Consider the following 27,603-nt stretch of genomic DNA (forward strand, 5'->3'; position numbering starts at 1 on the left):
TGGGTCCAAATTACATTATTGAAAGACTCATTCGGCTTTTGTGTTCGACCATGGAGACATTTGGAAAGAAGGTCAGGATGAGCTAATTCTCTATATATTGGTTTAATAGCTTCCATCACTGCAGATGGTATGCTATTTTTGTGCCTAAATTGTTCCTCGCTACCCGCTGCCTGAGCTTTGCGGTTCTTGCACCATGAATCAGCACCAGGTGGACAAAGAACATGTATAGGTGGATCATCAGTGGAAGATTTGTGGAAGAATGTAGCCCACACTGCTCGTTTCATCTCTTGTAGGTCATGTGTATTGTTTCTTGTTGCCATTCCGTAATAATGCTTGAGTTCATCAATGTTTTTGTCTGTAAGTCTTCCTTTACCATTTAGAGTCTTTCTGTCTGATAACTTCTCTTTTCCTTTTGTCTGCTTCAATTTTCGGAGACGTGTTCCCATCCTTTTTTGAACGTGGCCCACACATTCAATCTTAACAATCTGCTTATTACCATAAGGTTGGCTTTCCACTACAGATTTGTAAGCTTCTGAATCACCATCCCCCAAGTACCTAGTGTAACACACACCTCTCTCCTGTTGTGAACGTCTGAACATAGAAATAACTACAGTAGCCTCCATACCCCCCCCCCCCCCCCAATTTCCCTCATAATTCTTGGCGCAATTTGTTTTATGGCTTTCACTTGTTTCTTCAACTGATTGACACTGATGACAGTATTTAGTTAGCACTTCAATGTCTAAAACTTTACCTGTGTCAACACTAGTGACAGTTGCAGTTGCATTTTTTGATGTTTGACCTCTCTTCTGCCATGTGCCATCAACTGCCACAGACAAGTCTGTTGTGTTATTTAATTCTATGCTTCTCTAGCAGCAGCTTTCATAGAAGCAACAGAAACAGATTTGACACATTCACCAATTAATTCTGTGTACTTACTTGATCTGGTTGGTGGGTTTGGCAAGTTCAGCGTTGCGCATATTTCAGCTGCAGTCAATACTTTTCCAATGCACCTCATTCCATACAGGTATTTAACATTGCTCTCAAACAAGTCATTCTTGCACTTTTCGGAAGTCCAAAATGATGCCGAGAGCCTGCAAACTTCGCACTGAATATCAAGTTTGTTAGCCAGTTCAGTCCTTGCAGCTGAGTCCTCAGAGATGCTAATTTTCCCACCACAGACCTTACATGACACAGCATCTTGCAAAACCTGTCCTAACACACTCAAATCTAAAAGAACATAACATAAACTATTTTGATCTTTGTCAATAAATAAATTCTCATGGTCTCCAAGTTTCCTCTTCGAAGCACTAGTAGGCGTGCCCTATGAAAAATCTATTTCAGGATCAAAACTGGATTCAGATTTTGTGATATGCTGATTTCCATGGAAACGTCGCTTCTTAAAACAACCCTTTCTTTTCGTCATATTGAAAAGAGGTATAAGAGCGTATAATAACCCACCAAACCACTATATTTTCAGTTCAAAACTTATGAAACACGACAACCACAAAGTAAATAAGCAAAATGCATTTGCTATATCCTCATTTCTGTGTACATAGTGCATCCAGCCTCTTAACACGAACATTAACTTGATTTCAAGGAATAAATAGCTGAAAACCACAGCCTTCTAGATTTAATAGTTCAATAGATAGAGACACTTAGGCAAGTCAGTGCAGAACGACCGGATAATTTTACATACGCACTCTTAACTTTGAAATGATAAAAAATACACTTCTAATTGGAATTTTTCGACAAATAATGCATCAAATTATTCAGGAGAGATCAAATATTAATAAAAGAAAATAATCCGAAAATGTCACTTTTTGACCAGTTCCGCCATACTTACTCCCCATAAGAATCATCTTACATTAGGATATAGGTTACAGTAGTTATTCGCACATGGAGAAGCTCGCACAGGATACAGTAATATGGAGAGGTGCATCAAAACAGTCTTCGGACTGAAGATCACAACAACAACAACATTGCTTTACAAATGCACTGTATTTTCCCAGAACGCTTCAAACAAATTTAAACCTTCCATTGACCTTCCCCACTACTAATTACATGTGATTGCTCCATCTCACATTCCTTATTAGTATTACCCCACAATATTTACTCAATTTAGCGTGCTCACGGTGTTCGCTACAAACATCGTAATCAGATACTATTGAAGTCTTTGTCCTCGTTATAGGTATTAAGTTACAGTTATACGTCTTCACTGTGAGCTGGCAGTCGTTCTATCAAGTGATAATTTTGTGCTTCTGCACTTCCTTACGGTCGTCCAAAGACGATACTTTCTTGTATACAGCAGCATCCTCATTGGGCGATTGCTGTTCAATCTGGTAAGCACACTGTCGGTAAAAAATTAGTTCACCTGGAAAGACGACGTCTATTTTGATCCAATGACGGCTTCTGTCACTTGGGGAATAGTACATGTGCTGATGATAATGGTTTCAATTGTCGTCCGCCAACAGAGAGCGTAGTGAGCATTGTAACATCCACGTGATAAATTTTTGGCTACAGTGCGACGAGAGGAAATTATGCCTGTAACAGTTATAAACATTATCTATTCGGCATATGAAAAAATAGTGAATTAATTATTTATATAATATTCTATGATGTAATTAGACATATCGATGTGTATCATACAAAGACAATGATAATTGTAAATTCCTTTTATGATATGCGTTTGTCTTCCTTTGTTTTTTTACCTTTGGTAGGATGGCTTTTGTAGGTCTAGCACGCAAGACGCATATCAAACTGAGATCTGTTAAGAAATTGTAATTATTTGTTAATTATTACTTGAAAATAGAGTTCATTATTATTATTATAAACATGAGTGAATAATTATTTGTAACTTTAATTCCTCTCTCAGTAAGCATTATCTGTGTTAATTATTTCTTTCCGCTGCAAGGAGCGCAGCCATTGATGATAGCGATTTGTATCACGTTTTTGTCTGTGTTTTCCTTAGAAACAAATCAAATGTTTGCTTGAAGAAGTCTAAATAGTGCACAGTACGAAAGTAGAGTTTCTGTAAAGTTTAATAAGCATTTAAAATACTTATTTGCTCTAACAATAGAAAGTCTCTATCAATTGACTGCCGCCATCATTTGCTCTTGCTCGCCTAGCAGCATCGTGATCAGGTCTGGTCTAGGAACTAAAAAATACAAAATTTGTGGTTGAGCGTTGTGACACGCTCGCTAGTCGCCTGGGCAGTGAGCGCTCGGGGTAATATCGGGCGGTCACAGGCGTTATTACGTTGCACAGGAGCAGCGCAACCAGTGCATTGCCTGCAGAGGAGCGATCATAGGTTTGGCGTAGCCTTAGATACGATCATATTCACTTACTTAAATTGGAGAGTCGCTCTTTTTAAATCGGTGAGAAGCAGCATGATGGCCGTATTAGGAATTTCAAAGCGAGAGTCAGACTCCCCAACGTTAGTGTACACCATGCTAGTGCATGGCCATTATATGTTCAGTGTATGGTGTCTTCCAAACCATGGACACAATGAAAACAATTCAGTTTACAGCTGCATTAGAATACCGTCCCTGCAAAGGATTGGGGACAGCTGGAAGGTGAACAGCGAGAAGTGGGGATGCAAAAGTTAAAAAAGCGCTATTAAGCAACGAGAATAAAGAAAATATTCATAAAATGGAGGAAAGAAGGTCTGAACAAGTTTCACCATGTCAATATTTTTTTCGGGAGAAACACTCAACAAATGAATCTGCAGATCGAGAAAGTTATCATATCACTTTTCAGTTTGCAAAGCATTGCCTAGTTATACTGATTTTCATTTTATGTTGACACTGTGAAAATCCAGGTACAGTTAGAGACATACAGTGCGTCATAAGTTCGATAGCAAAATTATTCTCGCCGACTCTTATTTCCGCAGTATAAATTTTCATGACTTTACTTCAGCCAAAATTACGTCAATGTTTCGATCTACGTAACTGTACCAGCTTATATCCGCAGTGCAGAGAACCAAATCTACCAAAAACTCACTGAGAGGTTGTAATCTAACAGCATGTCTTGGAATTACAGTGGTCAAAGACTGGTGCTAGGAACTGACGCTTGAGTGAAAAGAAAAGTAGGTAATATTGACTGAGATACTGTATGTCTATGCTCAACGTTTAAATGAAAGGGCAACGAAATAAAAATTTCTCAATTTCAATTTCGTCCTACAACGGCATCCATCATAGGGTTACGTAAGTTGTAAGAAATATCATGTTTCGTACGTAGCTGCCCATGTTCTTCGCTTCATCAGAATATTAAGAAATGTTTCATTTTATTGCCGTTTCTTAGTAATATAACAGCCTTAGAAAATAATTTTGCCACCAAATGCATTAATGCCGGCCGGTGTGGGCTAGCGGTTCTAGGCGCATCAGTCTGGAACTGCGCGACAGCTACGGTCGCAGGTTCGAATCCTGCCTCGGGCATGGATGTGTGTGATGTCCTTAGGTTAGTTAGGTTTAAGTAGTTCTAAGTTCTAAGGGACTGATGACCGCTGATGTTGTCCCATAGTGCTCAGAGACATTTGAACCAAATGCATTAATGAGTCACAGTGACGTGATACATCTCTATATAACTTGACAGTATCCGTCGTAGCAATAAGACTCGTTGCCAGGCTATCTCGTTCCGATCCCTCCCTCCCCTAAATTCCCCCTACCCCTTCCTCCGCCATCAAATGTCGCCGTAAGCCGGCCGGTTGCTCACTGCTGCGGCGTGAGCGCGGGACAGCTCACATGAGCAGATCGGTGAGCAGGCCTGTTATAGACTACGTTACACCATAAACAAGACAGCACTTCACTACACTAAGCTCCTACACTTGATATCAGAACAAAAGTACAGTTCCTCATTTGTCTGAAAACTGAGCTCTTGGCGTTTTGAGGCACAAGTCAGATTTAACCAGTGCCATACTACCGCGCTACTCAGTGTTAAAGACATTGGATGACTGCTAGCAGAGTCTCAGGAAATATATTCTGATCGTCCCAGACGCTCGTCTCCTGACTATCTGTACATTTTCTGCCATGTTACGACTGGTTGCCACAATGTACGGCCTCTTCTTTGTTGACTCTCGGCCACGTAGGCCTGCAGCAAATGGGTCAATTGCCTCTGAGCACTATCGGACTTAACATCTGAAGTCATCAGTCCCCTAGACATAGAACTACTTAAAACTAACTAACCTAAGGACATCAGAGACATCCATGCCCAAGGCAGGATTCGAACCTGCGACCGTAGCAGCAGCGCGGTTCCGGACTCAAGCGAGGCCTGCAGCTACTAAGCTGTTATTTAGCTGTAGTGCACCGACGTGATACCCCTGGACAGTTAGGCTGAACCGCATCACATCGGCCTTCCGATGTGCCTCGCCACAACTCGGCTGCAAGTAAATAAACAATTGAGACTGTACGTCTGCGACAGGTAGACACAAGAATTTATAGAAAGCTCTGCACAACACCGTGGCACAAGCATCAGTCCAGACGGCGCTACAATCACGGACCTATTTACTACGCTTGGCACGTGCCGCCCGGGTAGTGTTTTTGTATGCTTGTGCCGGGTGTGTACTTAACCAGCCGCTCGGCCCACAGCCAAACAGTGCTCGAGAAGGGCTGTCTGCCGATAGGGATATTAAGGCCGGGGTGCCGCATGGCTCCGTTTTAGATCCAGTGTGTATAATGCCTACACAGCAGATCTCCCAAAGTCGCCATCAAAGACATGAATGACATCGCTTTTCACATGCACTAGGTGGCCAGTGCCATCTGCTGCAAGATACTTGGAACCTGCTTGAAGAATGGGCTGCGAACTGGACAGTCCCAAAAGCCACTCTATGATCCTGACGAAGCGTCGTCCCCCAGAGGTTGCCAATGTTGTGCTCTTTGAGTATCGCATTAAATAGACGAAATTCTCGAAATACCTCGGGGTCTTTTAGATCAGAAGCTCACGTCGAAGGAGCAAACTATTCACGTGCATAATAAAACAACGGAACAGCTTGACGCGCTGTGTCCACCACTTAACGAGAGGTCTTCCATCAGTCAGTTCTGGTCTCTATATCTTCAGTTAAGTATTAGGTCCTTCATTAACCATGCCACTGAGATATGGGGAAACGTATCTCCTAGCCACATCAAGCGCCTACAGGTCCTCCAGAACAAAATTCTACACAGAGAGTTTCTTGTGCTCTACAACGTCTCGCCACACTATCTGTCTGGTGACCTGAACATCTTTGAGAGATGCCAACGTGGGGCGAGAAGATTCTGCGCCAAGCCCCAACTTTTCCAGAGCGTCTTTATCCGCCAACTGTGGAGGAGGAACTGTAATTGTGACTGCTACAAGCGGTGAGTGGTGCTACTTCATCGGTAGGTAGTCCCCTCCAACGTTGAATTCAACTCAGATAAACTTTCACTCAAGGTGGCACCAACCACACGGGTAGCCTCACATGTATCACATGTCACGATTACAGTAGGCTAAGCCCTAGAGTTGATACTACAATAAGCACATTGTAGATTTAATGTCTCGACCCGAAGAAATGTGATTGTTAGGCCTACAGCAGGAAAGTTGTTCTGTGAGCTCCACCACAATCTTGGACAGCAGTCGTCTCCATGGGCAGCCAAGCCGTCAGCACCGCCGACCACACCCTGGAAGGACTCTGCCTGCAGCACGGTCCAGAGTTGCCTCGCCTTCGCCTCGAGCGGCCGCCGCCTGCCATCGACAACGCTCCACGAGTCGCTACGACGACCCGTTCAGCCGCTGCTCACCCTCCTGTCACGGCCTCCGTGGATGCTATCTGTTCTACATCCTTCGACCCATGAGCCTCCACCAAAAGCAGCCATTGCTTAGTACTGATCGCTCCCGCATGGGAATCGGTATTTATGAATGCTGTAAGACATTTCCTATTTCAGTGATCGAACCTAGGCTCTGAATGAACCTTCCTAATGGTGGCTAAAGTAACCTTATATCTCGTTGCCAACAAGTGACTCTTTAATCCTCTGTAAGTGATGTTCAGTGTTCAGTGACATAAGAAAGTACTGTTCGTAGCTACTGGCAGCATATCAGTGAGTGTGTCCAGAAAGAAATCTTGATTTTGCAGCGGAGTGTGCGCTGACATTGCAAACTAAAACTGTGTGCCAGACCAAGACTCGAACTCAGACTTTTCATGTGTAAGTGTTGTAACGAGTGAGCTGGAAAAATCCTGCAGGCTATGGTTAAGCCATGTCCCCGCAGTATCTTTTCTTCCAGGAGAGCTAGTCTTACAAGTTTCACAGGAGAGCTTCTGTGAAGTTTGGAATGTAGGAAGTGAAAAGGACTGAACGGGTCGTGAGTAGTGCGGGAGTAGCTCGAGTCTCGTTGCGGCACACAGTTTTAAGCCAGGAAGTTTAATAAATGTGTTGTTCTCCTTGTGGTCACGAATATAAAACTGGTTTTCACAATTTCAGCTTGTGCCAAATCTCCTCATTCATTATTATTTAACAGGAGTACTGCCAAAACATTCCTATCCAGGATTGTGCCATCTTGTCTAATGGCACACTTTCAGACGATGCGGTCCCGGCCGGGTTGCCTATTGCTACACATTCACAATTATCTGTGGTTTTTCGGTAACTAGCTAGGATATGAACCATGTCCCGACAGGAAGTGTATAGTTCCCTTAGTCGGAAGGAAATATGACGTTCTCCATCTTTCTTTTATGTTAGGTAGGAAGTGGCAAGTTCTCCTCCCTGTTTCTGCCCTTTCTCAGATGCCTTGCATTTCTCCCTAAATGCATGTCTTTAATTTCTTCTCTGATGTGGCTCCATTGGCCAGTATGTTCTTTGCCTTATCATATTCGCCCTTCTTTAAACAATACTGTGCACCTTCCTTTCTTGTTGCTTTGTCCATTAGCGTCTCAATTGGTGTTCTACACTCACCTGTCAGGCTCAGGAGTACAATTCTCTGTGCTCGAGGAAAATGATGTGCTGCCTTTACATTTCTAGTTCTATGAACTTGTATGCTCAGCCTGTAGCCCACAACAGTGGTGAAGATTCCGTTGCGATCCTCTCAAACTACACTTAGAAGCACCTGGAAGCTTCTTCACAGTGATTCCACTTGAGCCACGTGTAATAAATTTGGCCCTGGCTCCACGGCTCTTTCCATCACTGCGATGTCTGTCGAGGTTAATTGATCAGGTGCTACGTATACTTTAAGAGGTAAATTGGTGCTTTCGTTTAAAAAGACCGTCTGCATTAGGAACGAAACGAGGTTACCGGGCAAGTTATCGATTGCAGGTGTGGTAGAGCCCGCTCCAGATAAAGGCGCTGGAGGATGGGAAGGATGTGACGTTCTCCCGGCAGGCTTTAGCTGCGGTTCGCTGGAAATGGGCCGGCGACGGGTCACGTGTCGCAGGTAGCGGGTGGAGGTTTAGTAAGCCGGTGAGAGGCGCCACTTCCCGGCGCCGGCATTAGCATAAGGCCGCCAGTCGCCGTAAGCTGCGCCGGCGCTGCGTGTAAACCCGGCAGCAGGCCGGATCAGGCCGCCGGATAGCTTCTCGTCCTCCCAGGCGGCTTCTAGCCATGTCGGGACAGCCCCGTCTTCTGGCCGTGCTAGCCTCCTTCCCAGTAGGCGCCCAACTCAGCTACACTGCTGGCCATTACGGCTGCAACAACACGAAAGCAGCACGTAACAAACGTCAGACTGGAGTGCCACGCGACCCGGTCCCATTTACAGCGTGTCTCACGAGTAGGTAGGGAAGTGTTTAGCTGACAGCTTCTTTAATTTCGGCTTGCATCAATGTTTATCGGATTTTCCTTTTTTGTTTACACTGTGTAGTTTATTGGATACAGTAGGCCGTCCTGTCTTTCTCGTTGGCGCGGCTTTTTCAATGTTTTCCCGTATTCTTTCACCCCCGTGGGGATTTATATTCAAATGTGGGACTTAGGGAAGGCAGGAAAAGGTGTGGATGGGGCCTTATTCAGTTACCGTTGGTTGCACAGTAAACACATACACTTTATTTCAGGTAATAATTTTCAACAATCATTTTAAAGGAATTGACTGTAACATAAACTACACTGACGGCTGAAGGCTTCATTAAGAAAGAATTTAAATTATTTGTCGACTGAAGGCCACAAGCAATACCACAGTATGATTAATGGCTGAAGGCCTGGATTACAAATCAGGGCCGGCCGGAGTGGCTGTGCGGTTCTAGGCGCTGCAGTCTGGAACCGAACGAACGCTACGGTCGCAGATTAGAATCCTGCGTCGGGCATGGATGTGTGCGATGTCCTTAGGTTAGTTAGGTATAATTAGTTCTAAGTTCTAGGCGACTGATGACCACAGAAGTTAAGTCGCACAGTGCTCAGAGCCATTTGAGCCATTTACAAATCAGGAAGACAATTACACGTTGAAAATATTAACATAAATTTTAAAAGAATCATAAAATTACTAACTGTAACATAAGCTGCACTGACGGCTGAAGGCCTTACTAAGAAAGAATTAAAATTACGTGTCGGCTGAAGGCCACAAGCAATACCTCAGGACAATTAACGGCTGAAGGCCTGAATTACAAATCAGGAAGACAATTACACGTTGAAAATATTAAAATAAATTTTAAAACAATCATAAAATTACTGCTCTAACACAAGCTAAACAAATCACTTGTCAGCTGAAGGCCGCAATAGGAATAATTGGTACAAAACATTATTTTTTTTAAACAATTAACACAACCTGACCAAATAAGAAGGGAGTGATCCACAGACACTGCTCCAAGGGTCGACCAGGGAAGTCCCTCAAACGTAAGTAAGGTGAGACAGGCAGCCCAGTGTTATACTCACTTAACAGGATGGCAACCCAAACCACAGTTCAAACACAAGACCAACACTCTCGCAAAATCTACCTAACGTCCGATGCCCAATACAACGATGGAATAACCCATACCAGGCAGACGGGCGGACTACACTCTCGGAATCGTAAAACGACAAACATTATACGAGGGAACATGTTCAAACGCAAGAGTAATCCCAGGTAATCAGCCGGCCGGAGTAGCCGAGAGGTTCTAGGCGCTACAGTCTGGAACCGCGCGACCGCTACGGTCGCAGGTTCGAATCCTGCCTCGGGCATGGATGTGTGTGATGTCCTTAGGTTAGTTAGGTTTAAGTAGTTCTAAGTTCCAGACGACTGATGACCTCAGAAGTTAAGTCCCATAGTGCTGAGAGCCATCTGGGCCAGGTAATCACAACAAGTTGCCTCCACGAATCCAGTATGCAGCCAGCGTTAAAATAACTGTTCATTCAAAACCACACTAGATACACACGCATCTGCGAAAACAGTTGCGCAAACAACTCAGACAATACTAACACCAGTCGCTGTGGAGCACCAAGGATGAATTACAAGTCGACACGAACATAGAGGACCCAGAAGAGGTCGGAAGACCAAATACACGTCGTCCGTTGACACGACCAACCAACGGTCACTCTCGATCAAGAAAGGCAAGGCAAACGTCCCAGTATGAATCGCCAACTAACAGCTTGTTGCCATGACGTCACTTCGGTGGACGGACACACACACACAATGGTGGCGTTTGCACTACTCGGATTTAACGATCCATTCAACTTAAACTAGCTGAATTCGGTCCTTGACGTGGTCGTGCACTCTCGCGACCATATCCGTTCATCGAGTAGGCACGTATTGCCAGCTGTCGCGGCGAGTGCTGGGGTTGTGCGGACCTCACTTGCGCTCCCAACCGGACTGCCCTGACACACCACAACACGGAAAACTAGAGGTCGCTCCAAAGATAGTACCACAGTACTCGCTATCGATAAACACCGCTGCTGCCACTCAAGGACAAAGAAAGCGAGCAAACGTAGTGGCGCCAGTGAACAGAGTAAGAAAACGAAAGGTGACAATCACAATACAAGACGCCAACTTGTCAATGGCACGAAGGCGAGCCGGAGCACGGCTCGTATATGTTTTCAGTTGGGTAAGTTTGCGTGATAGTTACATACCTACACTGCTCCACAACGCTCCTTACTCGTATTATGGTGATATCTTTTATGCCTGCTCTTCGTTAATAGAGGAACTGAAAAAAGGAGTTCTTGCTTCTGACTATCCAGGTAATTTATTTATATTTTGTCACTTTATTGATTCAGTTTCTCCTAGACTGATTTTGCATTCTGACTACGGCAGTACATTTATAATTTTTACTACTAGATGTTCTGTAACACACATCGTATCGACCTCTTGTCTCATGTCGAAGTCGCACTATAATTTTTCATTAACTGCGAGGAATACTATATCTGGTCTTGCTTATGATGCATTTATTGGATGGAGAAACATCTAATTATGGCATGTCTATTCCAAAATCCATCATGTACTACAAATAATCGACATCAATAAAGTTGAAAGCCTGTCACTGCCATTTGCTTTAACCTATGAATTTATAAGAGACTATGTCATCAGATTTTGTGTCCTGAAACTTATCCCATTTATATAAAATCCGACCCATATGTGAAAAAATACCATGTGACTAACGTTTTTCAAGTTTAGTACTGGCAATGAATAATTAAAGTTGGTTGCTTCGGGAGAGAAGACCAAACAGCGAGGTCATCGGTCCCATCGGATTGGAGAAGGATGGAGGAGGAAGTCGGCAGTGCTCTTTCAGAAGAACCATCTCGGCATTTGCCTGAAGCGATTTAGGGAAAGCACTGGAAACCTAAATCAAAATGGCCGAACGCGGGTTTGAACCGTCGTCCTCCCGAATACGAGTCCAGTGTGCTAACCACTGCGCCACCTGGCACAGTCGGAAAAATTAAAGGGGGTTAAAAAAATGAACCAAGACTTCACTTAAAGTACTGTATAATCGTTACAATAGATCTCACGAAGCTACAATTAGAGCTAAGCAAACGTTTTTGCTGTGTCTTTCAACATCTAATAATTTGAACAACTTTGAGGTAGTGTGGTAGCCGAAATCATCTCGATGGTTCCATCCTTGCTGGCACGTGCCCCAAATTTAAACAGCATTATATAATTACATATGTAGCTGAAAATTTTATTTAATAAAACTAAAATGTCTGATTAATGTAGGTTACCACCCACTATTTTGAATGCACATAGAATAAATGTAGTACGTTTCGAGAATGCAGTTTTTATGTGAACACACTTGAAGATATGTAACACGTGGAAGGTTAATTTTAACACAGACTAATGATAATGAAAATAAGATCGCAAAAGACCCAAAGTGCTCTCAGACGTAATATAATGTTCGATGCTTGTGTACAATATAACGTATTTGACATACGGGTATAGCCGACAAAAGAAAATCAGCATATAATAGCATTAACGTCCAGACCAATGAGCTAAAGTACTTGGAACCTTAGATGACAAAGATGAAGTTGTACACTGATCCCAAGTGTTGAATGTGCGGACAATCGTTTTACGTTTCCCACCTTAAACTAAACTGCAAAATGAAACATCAAGCGCAATGCTCTATAACCTTGAAACTGACGTAACGTATAGTCACGCAAATCAAATCTAGAATTAACGGACTTCGTCGTGCCCCTAGTTGTAACATGTGGGTCATTTCTGACCCACTGCAGGAGAACATAGTTTTATTCTTATTTAGGTGGTGTTTTGAGTATCGCCATGTTGACAGTACATTCAGGAAGAGTTTAAAGCGTTAAAAAGGATAATTTGATCCCTGAAATGAATAGTACACTGTCAAACATAAATTTTCAGAAATATACTTTTTTCGTTTTAAATCTTTACAGAAATGTTCCATAGTCGTTCATCAATCATCGTTATAAAAAGTAATCAAAACAAAGTTAAAGCTTTTTTTATAAAAAGATTGAAACAGCGTTAAAACATACTGTTTATATGGGTGTTAATAGTATTTTTACTTTTACGGACAAATAAGCTAAATACCAAATATTTGTGAAAGATTCTAAAATGCAGCAGGTGAATAAAATGCTCCGCCTGTTTTCTTGTTTATTGCAATCAAGGAACTAAGACATAACAACAAACACATTCTGTCTATAATTATTAATATTTCGAAATATTAAAAAACAAACAGTTGACACAATTGTCTTAGCTGGGACGGGACAAGAGCTTTTGTTTGGCAGCTTTTACACACATACTTGTTGCACTTGAAGCATACGTTTGATGTTTTATTCCCGTTTCGTTGTTTGGAGGAAATTTTTCAACGCCTTCTATTTCCAGATTGACCAGCGGCAGTATCGAGTGCCTGCAAGGGGAGAGGATAAAGTACCGGTGTGAAATCTTCTTAGAGGTAAGTTACTTAAAAACTGTGTGAATATTGATCGTGACAAAGTCAAGAATATTGTAAACGACATTCACAGCCCATCGGTGGCTGCCAGCTCAGACACTGTAGTATCTAGCCCTTTGGTCAACTATAATAAGTCAACCCTTTGTTTCATTATAAAACTTCACAGTTTCTGGAAGTTTCTTCTCAGTATTCTCACTCATCTGACATCCAGCATGCATGTTACTCAGAACAAAGACTTTTTTTCTTTTTTCCTTGGTATACTGTGAGAAGACTGTCACTTGACTTGTACAAATATGTTGCATGCAAAGTGTTGTCTCCACTTCGCGCCGCAGGAGGAACCTCTTCGAGTGATCTCCGAAGAGTGCCAACTAAACTTGTTCCTTTTTGTTTAAGTTCATCCGGCGGTTTCATGGCGTGAAGAAGTTGCCAGTCGTGATGTTACGACCACAGTTGAGGAATGGCTGTGCCAACTTCATAACGACATGCCGACCAAGACCCTGGCTTGGATCACGAGCTTCACGTTTGCCACGGTAAGGGAATCCATCCAAGATGTAGCGCTTGTAAGCATCACACAATATCCGGTGTTTTATCCCATACTTACCATGTTTCCTCGGCATGTACTGTATGAATGGGGTACTTGCAAGGATAGCGTTGCTTGTCGATAGTCATGTTCTCACCTGTCTTGTAGCAGGCAATGCAGTTGTCGCTAAACAGATTCCATATTTCTGAAGCATAGCAAAATTTATCAGTTTCCTTACGTTATATTCTTGGTGAAATAGAAATAAATCTAAGATGACTGCATATTTCTGCAGATCTGTTTCTTGACATGCTGCTTTGAAATAAAGGACATCCCCACTTTTTGCTCCACAAATCTTTGTATGACGTACCCAAAGTGGCATATGCTCCACGAGTGTGTCGTAATCTAATCAAAGCATCTATTTCTTCCAGGCTTAGGGATCACTCATTCTTAGCAACTGTGCTGTGAGCCTTTTCTTCAGTGTACTTCTTTATCAGTTTTAGGATCGGGTCGCTGACGTATTTCCGTAACGCAGGGAGTGGCGGGTCTTGTACGACATGTCCTTTGTCGTCTCCCGTCGGTCTCGGTATCTCCCACAACACGTTCTGGGCGCTGCGCTTACCTGCTGTGTCGCCGGCCCAATCCGTGTCCACCTGGTGCCGTCTGAACTCTCCATTTCTTCTCCAGGGTGTGGATGCCGCACGGCACTTCCGCTTCCTCGTCTACGATGAGCCGCTGCACCACGACTGGCACCCAATGTACCGCGACCACGTCCACCTCTCGCCGCTCGGTCAGCTGCACCAACCGCCACGCCGTCGCCGTCTTGTGAGTCGCCCACAACACCTAGATCATTGCCATTGTCAGCTGCGAATTGAATCACATGTCAAAATTCTTTGTAATGGATGAGAGATAGGGAACACCCGCAATCCATCCATGACGAAATATGACATACGCGTTTAGATTAGACGACTTGTGACACTGCGTTTGAGTTTTGAATAAAGATTTATTTATCATTGTGTTACCCACTCCATCAGGTAGCTGACTGATAAATACTCTGCCCCGCCGTCATCTTCCGTGTCAAATGTCCCGTCCTACATTGCACACATGTTTGTCTCGTGGTTGGGAGGGGCGTCCACGTCCTCGGGTAGAACCCGTAAATCCGACACCTAAAGAAATAAAAGGAAGAAAGGCGTACAGTGGACTGCGCGCTCATTGGTTCAAAAACTTAGGTAGAATGATTCAAGCTTACGTTGTGCATGTTTACGCCATCGTCAGAATCTGCTTGCTGTTCATTTGACGCTTTGAATCGCTTGAGTCAGCAGTTTCCACTGAAACAAAATTGTTGACCTCCTCGTGTCATTACCAGATTCCACTTGATAGCGTCGCTGAAATTTTCTCCAGGTAGTAGAAAATCTCGGCCTTCACGAGGCTACGTCGTCTTGCCATTGTAGCTTTAACGACTCGAACTTGTGAAAATAAACTGCAACCTGGCATCGCTGGCGCCAGGACTGCCTCGACCCTCTCAGCTTGACCACAGACGAAGATGTACTGACAGGAAACTTCCGTAAAGGCAGTGCGCCTGACGTCTGCTGTCATGTAAGAAAACTGTCAGTGCCACAGACAGAGATTAGAAGGGGTGGAGGGTTTCCCCACTTAATAATAGGTTACGCTTTGGCTTCCCAGTGTCACTTTGTAGGTCTTCAAGTCGCCAGTCTGTAGAAAACGGAGAGTGGTTCTGATATAAAGTATTACCCGAACACAGAATTCTTCGTGTTTCACATTATTTTTTAGCCAAAGTGTCGTAATACACTCCAACAGCTCGTGAACAGCATCGAGACACGCCCAGTAACTATGTAGTGTCTGAAAACCGGTGTTACTGATACTTTCGTATAACAGGTAAATTTTTTATATTCCAGATGAGCTAGGGTGATAAAATTTTTGTGAGTGATACAACCCTTTAAATGATGAAAACTCACGGGAGCGTTTGGTCCTTCGATGGTTATGGAAGGGGGTAGTGCCTTCGAAAAACCTTCGTAAGTCAAAACTGACCCATTTGGTACATCTAGTGTTAAGTGTAAGCTTGCAAGTCAATAACTATCTGAGCACAATCCAGAACGAAATCGGCTGAATATGCTCTTATCAAGTGTCTATAATACGAGGTAGATTCGGTACCAAGCAGAAGCCAAGTTGTCCTTCTCTGCCGGCCACAGAGCATCGCAAACGAATTCTGCCACCAAGAATCCCTAGTCATTTAGTTCCTTCAAGAGTTCGGATGACTTGGTAAGACATAACTTACAGTTTCTATCCAATTTTTGACAGGATTAACGTTGAAAGGTGGCTACACTGAGTCAAAGCGCCAGAGACTGCGCCAAAGATTATTATTCCGCCGCCTCCACCGGCGCAGTAGTAGTTCAGAGGATGTCGAGAGCAGTCGCTGTTATGTTGGGCGAGAGAGTAGACGATCTGAGTGTTGACTGAAATGTTGTACTGTTCGGTTGATGTAATGTACAGATGGAAGAAGATGCAATTGTCTGAATATATTTAAGAAAGGAGATGGACTTTTGATTTATGATGCTGGTGTAATGGAATACAGGGTTATTACAAATGATTGAAGCGATTTCACAGCTCTACAATAACTTTATTATTTGAGATATTTTCACAATGCTTTGCACACACATACAAAAACTCAAAAAGTTTTTTTAGGCATTCAAAAATGTTCGATATGTGCCCCTTTAGTGATTCGGCAGACATCAAGCCGATAATCAAGTTCCTCCCACACTCGGCGCAGCATGTCCCCATCAATGAGTTCGAAAGCATCGTTGATGCGAGCTCGCAGTTCTGGCACGTTTCTTGGTAGAGGAGGTTTAAACACTGAATCTTTCACATAACCCCACAGAAAGAAATCGCATGGGGTTAAGTCGGGAGAGCGTGGAGGTCATGACATGAATTGCTGATCATGATCTCCACCACGACCGATCCATCGGTTTTCCAATCTCCTGTTTAAGAAATGCGGAACATCATGATGGAAGTGCTGTGGAGCACCATCCTGTTGAAAGATGAAGTCGGCGCTGTCGGTCTCCAGTTGTGGCATGAGCCAATTTTCCGCGGGCTACGCGTGAAACTTGCCCGCACGCGTTCAACCGTTTCTTCGCTCACTGCAGGCCGACCCGTTGATTTCCTCTTACAGAGGCATCCAGAAGCTTTAAACTGCGCATACCATCGCCGAATGGAGTTAGCAGTTGGTGGATGTTTGTTGAACTTCGTCCTGAAGTGTCGTTGCACTGTTATGACTGACTGATGTGAGTGCATTTCAAGCACGACATACGCTTTCTCGGCTCCTGTCGCCATTTTGTCTCACTGCGCTCTCGAGCGCTCTGACGGCAGAAACCTGAAGTGCGGCTTCAGCCGAACAAAACTTTATGAGTCTTTCTACGTATCTATAGTGTGTCGTGACCATATGTCAATGAATGGAGCTACAGTGAATTTATGAAATCGCTTCAGTCATTTGTAATAGCCCTGTAATTTCGTCAATATGTAATGAGGTAAAAAGGTATTACAGTTTTCTTTAATAGCAATCCCTCTTGCTCACAGGTACAGTCAACAAAGCATCTGGCTCATGTTCATTTATTAGACTTGTAACTCTGGTTTCTATGTGCAATTACAGTATTTCTGGTTTTTCAATTAGTTCATTGTAAATGGTGTTTAAAATAATTTGTCGTAATTGAGGAAGAACCGAGACAGATACATGTATGTTGAGTCACACTACCACAGACAGAACAGTTACACTTGTGCTTCGTAGTTTCGTAGCTTTTATAGTTGCAGGGGACTTAATTAATCAATTGTGTTAATGGAAATTCCTTGTCATTCTTCATTTTTATTTTATGTAGTCAGATTGCGTGCTAATAATAGTCAGGGCCAACCGTTTACGAGATTTCGTAACCGGTCATACAGCTAGTTAAATTACTGCATTTATTCATTAATATTAATCTTTTCTTTTTAATTAAGCCCCCATGCAACGTATACGGTGGTTCAGCTGCCCCTACCGATGTCGATTTACTCGCCCCGCAGTGTAATATCTGGCGTTCATAAACCACGCGCAAGATTCTCATATTCTTTCGATCGCCAAGCACAAATTATTAGTCTTACCGACAAATGTGAAAAAGGACCTTTTTGTAGGAAATTTATAGCACTTAAATTTTACACTGGAATACGTTTCCGCTGGAGGCAACTCTTTTCGAGTTGTTCAAGGAAGACGTGCAAAAGTTACATTCAAACGCACCTCCACCTCCACAACGATCCTTCAACCGTCAGAAAGGATTTCTGATATGCTGTTCGTGGCATTCCTTCCTACCACTGCACAAATCTTTCTGACTACACGAACTATTCCCAATATTCGACCTTTTTTAGCGTCTATTGACTGGGTCATTAAGCTACCATCATAGCTATTTCGTTAACATTATTAATTTAAAAAAAACGACTTTTGTAAACATTACGCTAAAACTAACTACGTTGGCAGTTAGATTCAAACATAACCTTTAGTAGAACAATATTTTCGTAGTCAGAAGACATGACGAATACAACGACGTAATTCTTTATTTTATGCTGTTAAAATTAACAGAATTGTTAGGTTAAATTTGCGTAAATTAAATTTTATATTTGTAAATGCTCCACTGAGACCACGGCGTAATAAGGCCAGTCATTGAAGACCGAAAAAGTTCGAATATGAGAAATAATTCGTGGTGTCGTAAATTTGTGTACAGTGGTAGGAGGGAGCGCTAAGGACAACATACTATTAATCGTGACCGGTCGGGATTGAGCGGGGGTGTGGACTGCGTTTGAAGGTCACTTTTCTAGATTTTTCTTGAATAACTCGAAAACTGCGGACACTAGCGAAGATGTACCCCAGTGCAAAACTTAACTACCTTAAATTTCCTACAAAAAGGTCCTGTTAATTTTTTCAGCTCGTCATATAGCACGCGAGTAGCGAGCGAGAGATTATAAAAATCACACGCGTGTTTTATGAAGGTCAGATATAACATTCAGGGTTGCATAAAACAACATCCGTAGGGGCAGCTGAGTCACTCTGTGTATAGAGATGTGCCAAAACGTTAAGACCACATATTAAATATCGTTTTGGTTCACCTTCGGAGCGCAATTCATCAGAGGTTGTACGTGGCATGATTGTACGACTTTGGTTAGTTTCCGGAGATATGTAGCACCAGATATCTATGAGACCACGAGCAGGTAACGAAGTTCCCGTAAATTTCGTGCCGGTGGCATGTGGGCGCGGACATGGCTCCCGACATCGTGCCGGATTTATTCAATCAGGCCATGTTCAGTCGAATTTGGTGGCCAAAACATCAACGTGGGTTCACTCTCATGCTCTTAAAACTACTGCAGCACGATTCTGGCCTAGTGACAGAGCCACTTATCCTGCTGGAAGGGATACCATAGCCGTCGCGAAAGTGTCAACCGTGGTGGGATGCAGCTGGGCCGTAATACCAATGTTCACTTAGTCCATGACTGTGATGGTGCCTTTGGTTACCACCGTAGCTCCCATGGAAATGCAGGTGAATGTTCCCCAAACCAAAATACTGTCCTCATTGGCCAGCGTCCGTGGTGTGCTGCATGTTACGAGCAACAGTTCGCCTGGATAACAGCGTATCCGGTTAAGACCATTGATCTATTGTAATAGGAAATGTGGTTCATTCCACTGGAGACACGTTTCTATCGTTCCACTGTCGCAAAGCCCGAGTCGGTTGTAATCGTAACTGACGATGTCGTCAGGTCAAGACGGAAAGACGTAGCAGCCCCATATTTAACAATGTAAACTGAATGCTGTGTTCTGGAACACTGCTTCTTTACTAGCATTGAAACATGGCGTCTTTTTGTCATAGGTCGTCGCCTGTGAAAGTTAATAGAGAGGACAAGCCTCCTATCTCTCTGTTCTGTGGTTAGGTGTTAAGGTTGACGCCCTGTCGCCTACTGATGATTTCGTAGCCCTTCAACTTCTCTCCGCTGATGCTCACGACAGTAGCATGTCGCTGTTTCGCCGTTTCTGAGAGGCTAGTACCCAGTCGTCGGCCAATAGTACTCTGTCCGTTGTCGTAGTAGCGTATACCAGTGGAATTTCTCCATTTGCGGTCCATGTCGTCAATAGAATGATTCCCATTCGTCTCTGCTCTGCATATCTACTTTCTTTAATACGTCACGTGAGCGCAGTTCCACTAGACAGTATTCGGTCTCGTGATTTGACTGATCATATTGTTTAGGCTCATCATTGTAGTTCCGTAACTCCCTTAATATCTATTAAGTTTTTTTATTTTATTTTGTTACGTGACAGCTAAGGGCCACTTAAAGTAGAACTCCGTCATCAGGCGACAAGTGGCCCATCGGGACCGTCCGACCGCCGTGTCATCCTCGGCTAAGGACGCGGATAAGAGGGGCATGTGGTCAGCACACCAATCTCCGGGTCGTTGCGATGGTTTTCTTTGATCGAAGCCGTTATTGTTCGGTCGAGGAGCTCACCAATTTGTATCACTAGGCTGGGTGCGCCGCGAAAAATGGCAACAGCGCATGGCAGTCCGGATGGTCACCCATCCAATTGCCGGCCACGCCCGACAGTGCTTAACTTCGGTGATCTGACGGGAACCGGTGTATCCACTGCGGCAAGGCCGTTGCCCCGTATAAAGTAGGCTAACTGTTTATTAACTTTTCTTCATCTTCATCCAGAACTCTAACTTTGAATTTATTGACTTCTACTCTCATTTCTCTCTGTCGAGAAAGATCTCTTATTCAATTCGCATATCTGGTAAGTACTTTTTTGCATTGTTCCCCGTTGATTTTTCCGTCCATTTTCCCGTTTTGGAAGAATGTATGATCTGTTTTGTTACTCGTCTTCCTTCATTCACTCTAGATGTCAATAGAGTGTAACGTGTCTTTCTTGATCTCGTCTTTTATTTTAGGGCAGAACGAATAGGTTTACTTTTGATCTCAAAACACAATGACCATCTTTTTTCGTAATTGCGCTTAATACTCTTCGCAGGATTCATCTTCCTATCTTTTCCAAATCTTATAATGACAGTTCTTTTGTATCCAAATAAAAGTAGTATTTCCAACCCAAAACGTTTGTTGTACAATACGTATTTAAAATTACGGACAAAGTGTGCATATGGAACATCCATTCTAACTGGACTTGGCCATTAAGAACGTCGCATATAGTCGGTGTGATATCTTATGAAACATCTGTACCTTTATTCCGAGCTTTGGCATGGATAGTGATGTCGAATGTAAATCAATAAACTGACAGCTGGAGTGGAAGTAAGTGCTGTGAGTCACAACGCACTTCCACATTATTTGGAAATAAATGTTTGTTTTAACCTGCTTTTGCGTAGTAAATAAACAGCCCCTCTATTTACTTAATCCCAACAAGCCATAGCCACGCAACATCGAATCACAAGTGCACTCGTCTTTTAATTTTGTGCAGATATAAAAGTGGCATATGTGCTGCTCATAATCGATGCTCCGTGTTTGGGTAGTAAACATTCGTTCCAGATTCTTTCCGCGCTACTTCCACATACGCCCGTGTAGTTCTCCAACTACGACGTTGATAAAACAATTAACTATCACCATTTCTAAAACTCTGTTGTCGGTGACTTAGACCCAATTTCGTTGTGCAAATCCCACTTACGGGTAAAGCCTTCTGAAGAACTGTTAATCGATATTCTTCGTTTCCATATAGATTGCGAATACTGAATCGGATTTATACTAATTACAATTTAAATTGGTCCTTGCGCCAGTGTGTGCCCGCGTCTTCCCACTTCTCGCTCAGCTAGACTTCAATTTAGACTCGCAAATGCACGAAATTCCATTCGCGCAAACAATCATTGTTTTTCTAAGCTCGAAAAAATTTCTAAAACTCCCAAACGCCTTGATAGAGAATGCATAAGTATTAAATATTTCTAACGCAGTCTGTTTCCAGATTTATGTAAAGAAAAAATAGTCTTTACCTGTACACATGTAACGGAATGACTTGAATGTCTCAGGTACCTTAACAACGTACATATTCGCTATACACGAAAGTTACTAAATGTCAGCAAATTTTCAATAACTGCTCAGTTAAACAGAAATACTGAAATTCTTCCTTTGCATTTCAGATCTTGATTTCATTTTAGTTGTCAACAACGAACATGATGAAACTGACAGAAATTTCAGTATAGCACACATACTTTTTCATGAACTGTTCGGAAGTAAGACGAGTTAGAGAGTAGGAAAAATATTTTCTGCAGTTTAAAGGTGGCAACAGTAATCTACAATCATCCGCTATATTACTACAAGTCTTTAGGTTTACCATCACATACGTCAAACAAAGAACTTCGTCAGTGATAAATCAAGTGCTCAGAGAAACTGACAGACACTTTAAATCACGTTCTCAGTAAACGCTGTAATTTATTCTACTATAAGCAGAGCTCGTTTGATGTGAAACGTTTTATTTTATAACCAGTTTCGACAGTCACTGGTGGTTATCTTCAGATAAGTTTCAGTAGTTTAAAAATGGTGCGTTGTCGACCTACACAACATTAATAATTTTGGTTCCTACAGGCATCAGCCTGTCCATGGTTAAACAATTTCATGACACAATTTTTCTCTGCCGTACGATCGAACAGCGGAGGAGTGGTACACAAGCGTCAACTTTAGGTTACAATATCTCCGGATGTAATTAACATTTTACAATGCAACAAACGGTACTGATTACGTATTTGTTTATATGTTCAGATGTGCTAACAAAACTAACGTGGTTCCATTAAAAAAACGTAGGTTTGTGTTAAAAAACATACTTCCGTGCATTTTTTTATGGTTTGTATTAACCAATTACACTAGCCCCTCTCCTCACGTTCGGTCTGTGGAATCGATTCGTCAGTATTTGATGTGGTTTACGAAATATATCCAGCGGTAATGTTAGGTGACTCGCCCTCTATATATATATATATATATATATATATATATATATATATATATATATATATATGTGTGTGTGTGTGTGTGTGTGTGTGTGTGTGTGGTGCTTGGGAAGGAAAGGTCAATATTTTAAACAGTGATAGTATAAGTAATTCTGACCAAAAATTCTTATATGAGCATAGGTCCGCAAATGCTTCGTTCGGGAGGTATGGGTATTGAAAGGAACTTTAATTCTGCAAAATTGATGTGCACAACATGAATGTATACGCAGTACAACTGAACCGTAACGTGATTTTCTTGCAAACAAGCTTGGGTATATGCCATGTGCACGCTATGCAACCTACCACGTATATGATCATTTGACGTACGTAGTACAATCACCCGTTGTTCCATGTCTGCCTGGAGTGGCAAACGTAAGTTGGAATTGGTATTAGTAAGTGACCGAGGTGGGACGCAAGATCTGACGGCCGAGAAAAGATTAGTCTCAAAGTAAGGCGCCAGCGATCAGGAAGATTACTTATCTTTATTCTCCACACTGATGCAGGCACCGTCTATTGCTCTCATAGCAAGTAGCTACGTAATTAAGTTCACAATACAATTCACAAATCCCCAGTGCAGTCCAAATCGTAACTAAGTTCTAAGCCCAAGATTGTCATATAAGATCGATACAATAAGACTTCGATATTAACACAGCTAGCGAGCAAGAGCGAGTGGCCGTGGCGTCAGGTCCGTGCTCCCGTTATATCTTGTGGCCGTAGGGGGAGCTGCAGGCAAGAACTACTGAATGGGGCGACGTCTTCAGCCGGAGATAACGCCCTGAACCTCCGGCGGCCGCGACGTGAAGGCCGACCACCGCGCATAGGCGGCCTGGCTGAGAGACGGCAGGGCGCGCGTGATTCGGTTAGGTCCGCGGACATAGCAAGTTGTTTGCGCAGTCGTGCCGAGTAAGCCGTACTGTGTAGTGTACCGGCGACTAATCGGTTAGCTGTGGAGTGTATGGTGTTAACTGTGTTCATATAAGCGCTGCTAACAACGCCACACGTCTACAGTAATGAGGAATACGCAGATATGGAGTACGTTTATTGCTTCTGCGACGATAGTGCTATCGCTGCAAGATAAGAATACAACAGGCGCTTTCCGACTAGGCTATTACCTCATCGCAGGGTGTTTATCAAAGTGTGTATCACTTTGCGTCCAACAGGCTCTCTTCCAAGTAGACATTTTTCGTCCGAGCGTGCACGTCAGAAAACTTTGCAAGAACAGGAAGAAATTATCGCAAGTGTTGAGCGAAGACCCAGTACGAGCATACGAAGAATGTCCCTGCGTATGAGTGACCCACAACACGTGTATGGGAAACATTACGTGCGCAAAATCTGTATCCATTTCACACATAGCGAGTGTCAAATCCTCCACGTTGGCGACAGTGCCCAACGACTTCAATGCTGTTACTGGGTAATTGAGAATAGTCATTTGCTTCCATACATACTATTCACTGACGAAGCATAGTTTTCACTTCATGGAATAAACAACACACGCAATAATTATCGATGGTCACGGCAAAATACGTACGCTTCAGTGGATAGCAACTTCCAAGTTCGTTTTTCCATAAATGTTTGGTGCGGCATGATCGGTAACCGTTTGATAGGCCCATTTATTATCAATCAGCGATTGACGGGAGAGAGATATCTGCATTTTTTGGAAAATTCATATATGGAAATAGTTTCTTTAGCCAAGCTTGCTGGAATGTACTTTCAACATGGCGGTGCCCCTCCACATGTTAGCTTACTTGTGAGGAACCATCTCAACCGCACCTACCCTAATCGCTGGATTGACCATGGCGGTGCTATTAACTGGCCTCCAAGATCACCTGACCTTTAGATTTCTGTTTATGGGGTTGCATGAAATCAGAGGTGCACAAAGTGAAGGTAAATACTCGAAATAAATTACTTCGTCGCATCATGGACGTTGCTGAATTGACTAGAAACCAACCACAGGCAATTGATCAAGCAACACAACATGTTTTCGCTAGAGCGCAAAGTGCACTGACGTTCATGGTGGGATATTCGACCCTGTTCTGTGAACTGTACAACATAAGTGTAAAAGCCGTTTGTGAAAGACGTGGTACGTCTTTTTCAACTGTGTACATGTAACAAGCATTTTGTAATGCATTATGCACTAAACGCAAAGTAAATAAACATTATGTAAAAATGAGTTAATTAACTGTACTTCTCTGTAACATTGGTTTTACGAAAATCACGTTACGGTTCAGTTTTATTGCGTATACGTTCACATTTTGCACATCAATTTTGCAGAATTAAAGTTCTTTTCAATACCACCTCCCTAACGAAGCATTTGCTGACCTATGTTCATATGACATTTTATGTATACAGGGTGGTCCATTGATCGTGACCGGGCCAAATATCTCACGAAATAAGCGTCAAACCAAAAAATTACAAAGAACGAAACTTGTCTAGCTTGAAGGGGGGAACCAGATGGCGCTATGGTTGGCCCTCTGGATGGCGATGCCATAGGTCAAACGGATATCTACGTTTTCTTTAAAGATAGAAACCCCATTTTTTATTACATATTCGTGTAGTACGTAAAGAAATGTGAATGTTTTAGCTGGACCACTTTTTTCGCTTTGTGGTAGATGACGCTGTAATAGTCACAAACATATGGCTCACAATTTTAGACGAACAGTTGGTAACAGGTAGGATTTTTAAAGTAAATACAGAACGTAGGTACCTTTGAACATTTTATTTCGGTTGTTCCAATGTGTTCCTTTCTAAACTTATCATTTCTGAGAACGCATGCTGTTACAGCGTGATTACCTGTAAATACCACATTAATGAAATAAGTGCTCAAAATGATGTTCGTCAACCTTAATGCATTTGGCAATACGTGTAACGAAAATCCTCTCAACAGCGAGTAGTTCGCCTTCCGTAATGTTCGCATATGCATTGTCAATCCACTGACGCATGTTGTCAGGCGTTGTCGGTGGACCACGATAGCAAATATCCTTCAACTTTCCCCACAGAAAGAAATCCGGGGACGTCAGATCCGGTGAACGTGAGGGCCATGGTATGGTGCTTCGACGACCAATCCACCTGTCATGAAACATGCTATTCAATACCGCATGAACCGCACGCGAGCTATGTGCCGGACATCCATCATGTTGGAAGTACATCGCCATTCTGTCATGCAGTGAAACATCTTGTAGTAACATCGGTAGAACATTTCGTAGGAAATCAATATACATTGCACCATTTAGATTGCCATCGATAAAATGGGGGACAATTATCCTTCTTCCCATAATGCCGCACCACACATTAACTCGCCAAGGTCGCTGATGCTCCACTTGTCGCAGCCATTGTGGATTTTCCGTTGCCGCTGTTGGTGAATGACGCTTCGTCGCTTAATAGAACGCGTTCAAAAAATCTGTCATCGTCCCATAATTTCTCTTGTGCTCAGTGGCAGAACTGTACACGACGTTCAAAGTCGTTGCCATGCAGTTCCTGGTGCATAGAAATATGGTACGGGTGCAGTCGATGTTGATGTAGCATTCTCAGCACCGACGTTTTTGAGATTCCCGATTCTCGCGCAATTTATCTGCTACTGATGTGTGGATTAGCCGCGACAGCGGCTAAAACGCCTACTAGGGCATCAAAATTTATTGCAGGTCGTGGTTGACGTTTCACATGTAGCTGAACACTTCCTGTTTCTTTAAATAACGTAACTATCCGGCAAACTTGGATGAAGTCGTCCAGTATACCGAGCAGCATACATAGCACACGCCCATTGGGCATTTTGATCACAATAACCATACATCAACACGATATCGACCTTTCTCGCAATTGGTAAATGCTCCATTTTAACACAGGTAATGTGTCACGCTTCCCCCATGAACCATGGACCTTGCCGTTGGTGGGGAGGCTTGCGTGCCTCAGCGATACAGATGGCCGTACCGTAGGTGCAACCACAACGGAGGGGTATCTGTTGAGAGGCCAGACAAACATGTGGTTCCTGAAGAGGGGCAGCAGCCTTTTCAGTAGTTGCAGGGGCAACAGTCTGGATGATTGACTGATCTGGCCTTGTAACATTAACCAAAACGGCCTTGCTGTGCTGGTACTGCGAACGGTTGAAAGCAAGGGGAAACTACAGCCGTAATTTTTCCCGAGGACATGCAGCTTTACTGTATGATTAAATGATGATGGCGTCCTCTTGGGTAAAATATTCCGGAGGTAAAATAGTCCCCCATTCGGATCTCCGGGCGGGGAGTACTCAAGAGAACGTCGTTATCAGGAGGAAGAAAACTGGCGTTCTACGGATCGGAGCGTGGAATGTCAGATCCCTTAATCGGGCAGGTAGGTTAGAAAATTTAAAAAGGGAAATGGATAGGTTAAAGTTAGATATAGTGGGAATTAGTGAAGTTCGGTGGCAGGAGGAACAAGACTTCTGGTCAGGTGATTACAGGGTTATAAATACAAAATCAAATAGGGGTAATGCAGGAGTAGGTTTAATAATGAATAAAAAAATAGGAGTGCGGGTAAGCTACTACAAACAGCATAGTGAACGCATTATTGTGGCCAAGATAGACACAAAGCCCATGCCTACTACAGTAGTACAAGTTTATATGCCAACTAGCTCTGCAGATGATGAAGAAATAGATGAAATGTATGACGAGATAAAAGAAATTATTCAGGTAGTGAAGGGAGACGAAAATTTAATAGTCATGGGTGACTGGAATTCGTCAGTAGGAAAAGGGAGAGAAGGAAACATAGTAGGTGAATATGGATTGGGGGAAAGAAATGAAAGAGGAAGCCGCCTTGTAGAATTTTGCACAGAGCATAACTTAATCATAGCTAACACTTGGTTCAAGAATCATAAAAGA

The 27,603-nt window shown here is 43.0% G+C and overlaps 1 pseudogene; it reads right to left on the reverse strand.

Moving 5' to 3' along the window:
* Positions 1-20,318: 20,318 nt before the first annotated feature.
* Positions 20,319-20,436, reverse strand: LOC126093012 (5S ribosomal RNA; annotated as a pseudogene).
* Positions 20,437-27,603: the final 7,167 nt, after the last annotated feature.

Source organism: Schistocerca cancellata, chromosome 7 (genome assembly GCF_023864275.1).
Source record: "Schistocerca cancellata isolate TAMUIC-IGC-003103 chromosome 7, iqSchCanc2.1, whole genome shotgun sequence".
Lineage (NCBI taxonomy): Eukaryota > Metazoa > Arthropoda > Insecta > Orthoptera > Acrididae > Schistocerca > Schistocerca cancellata.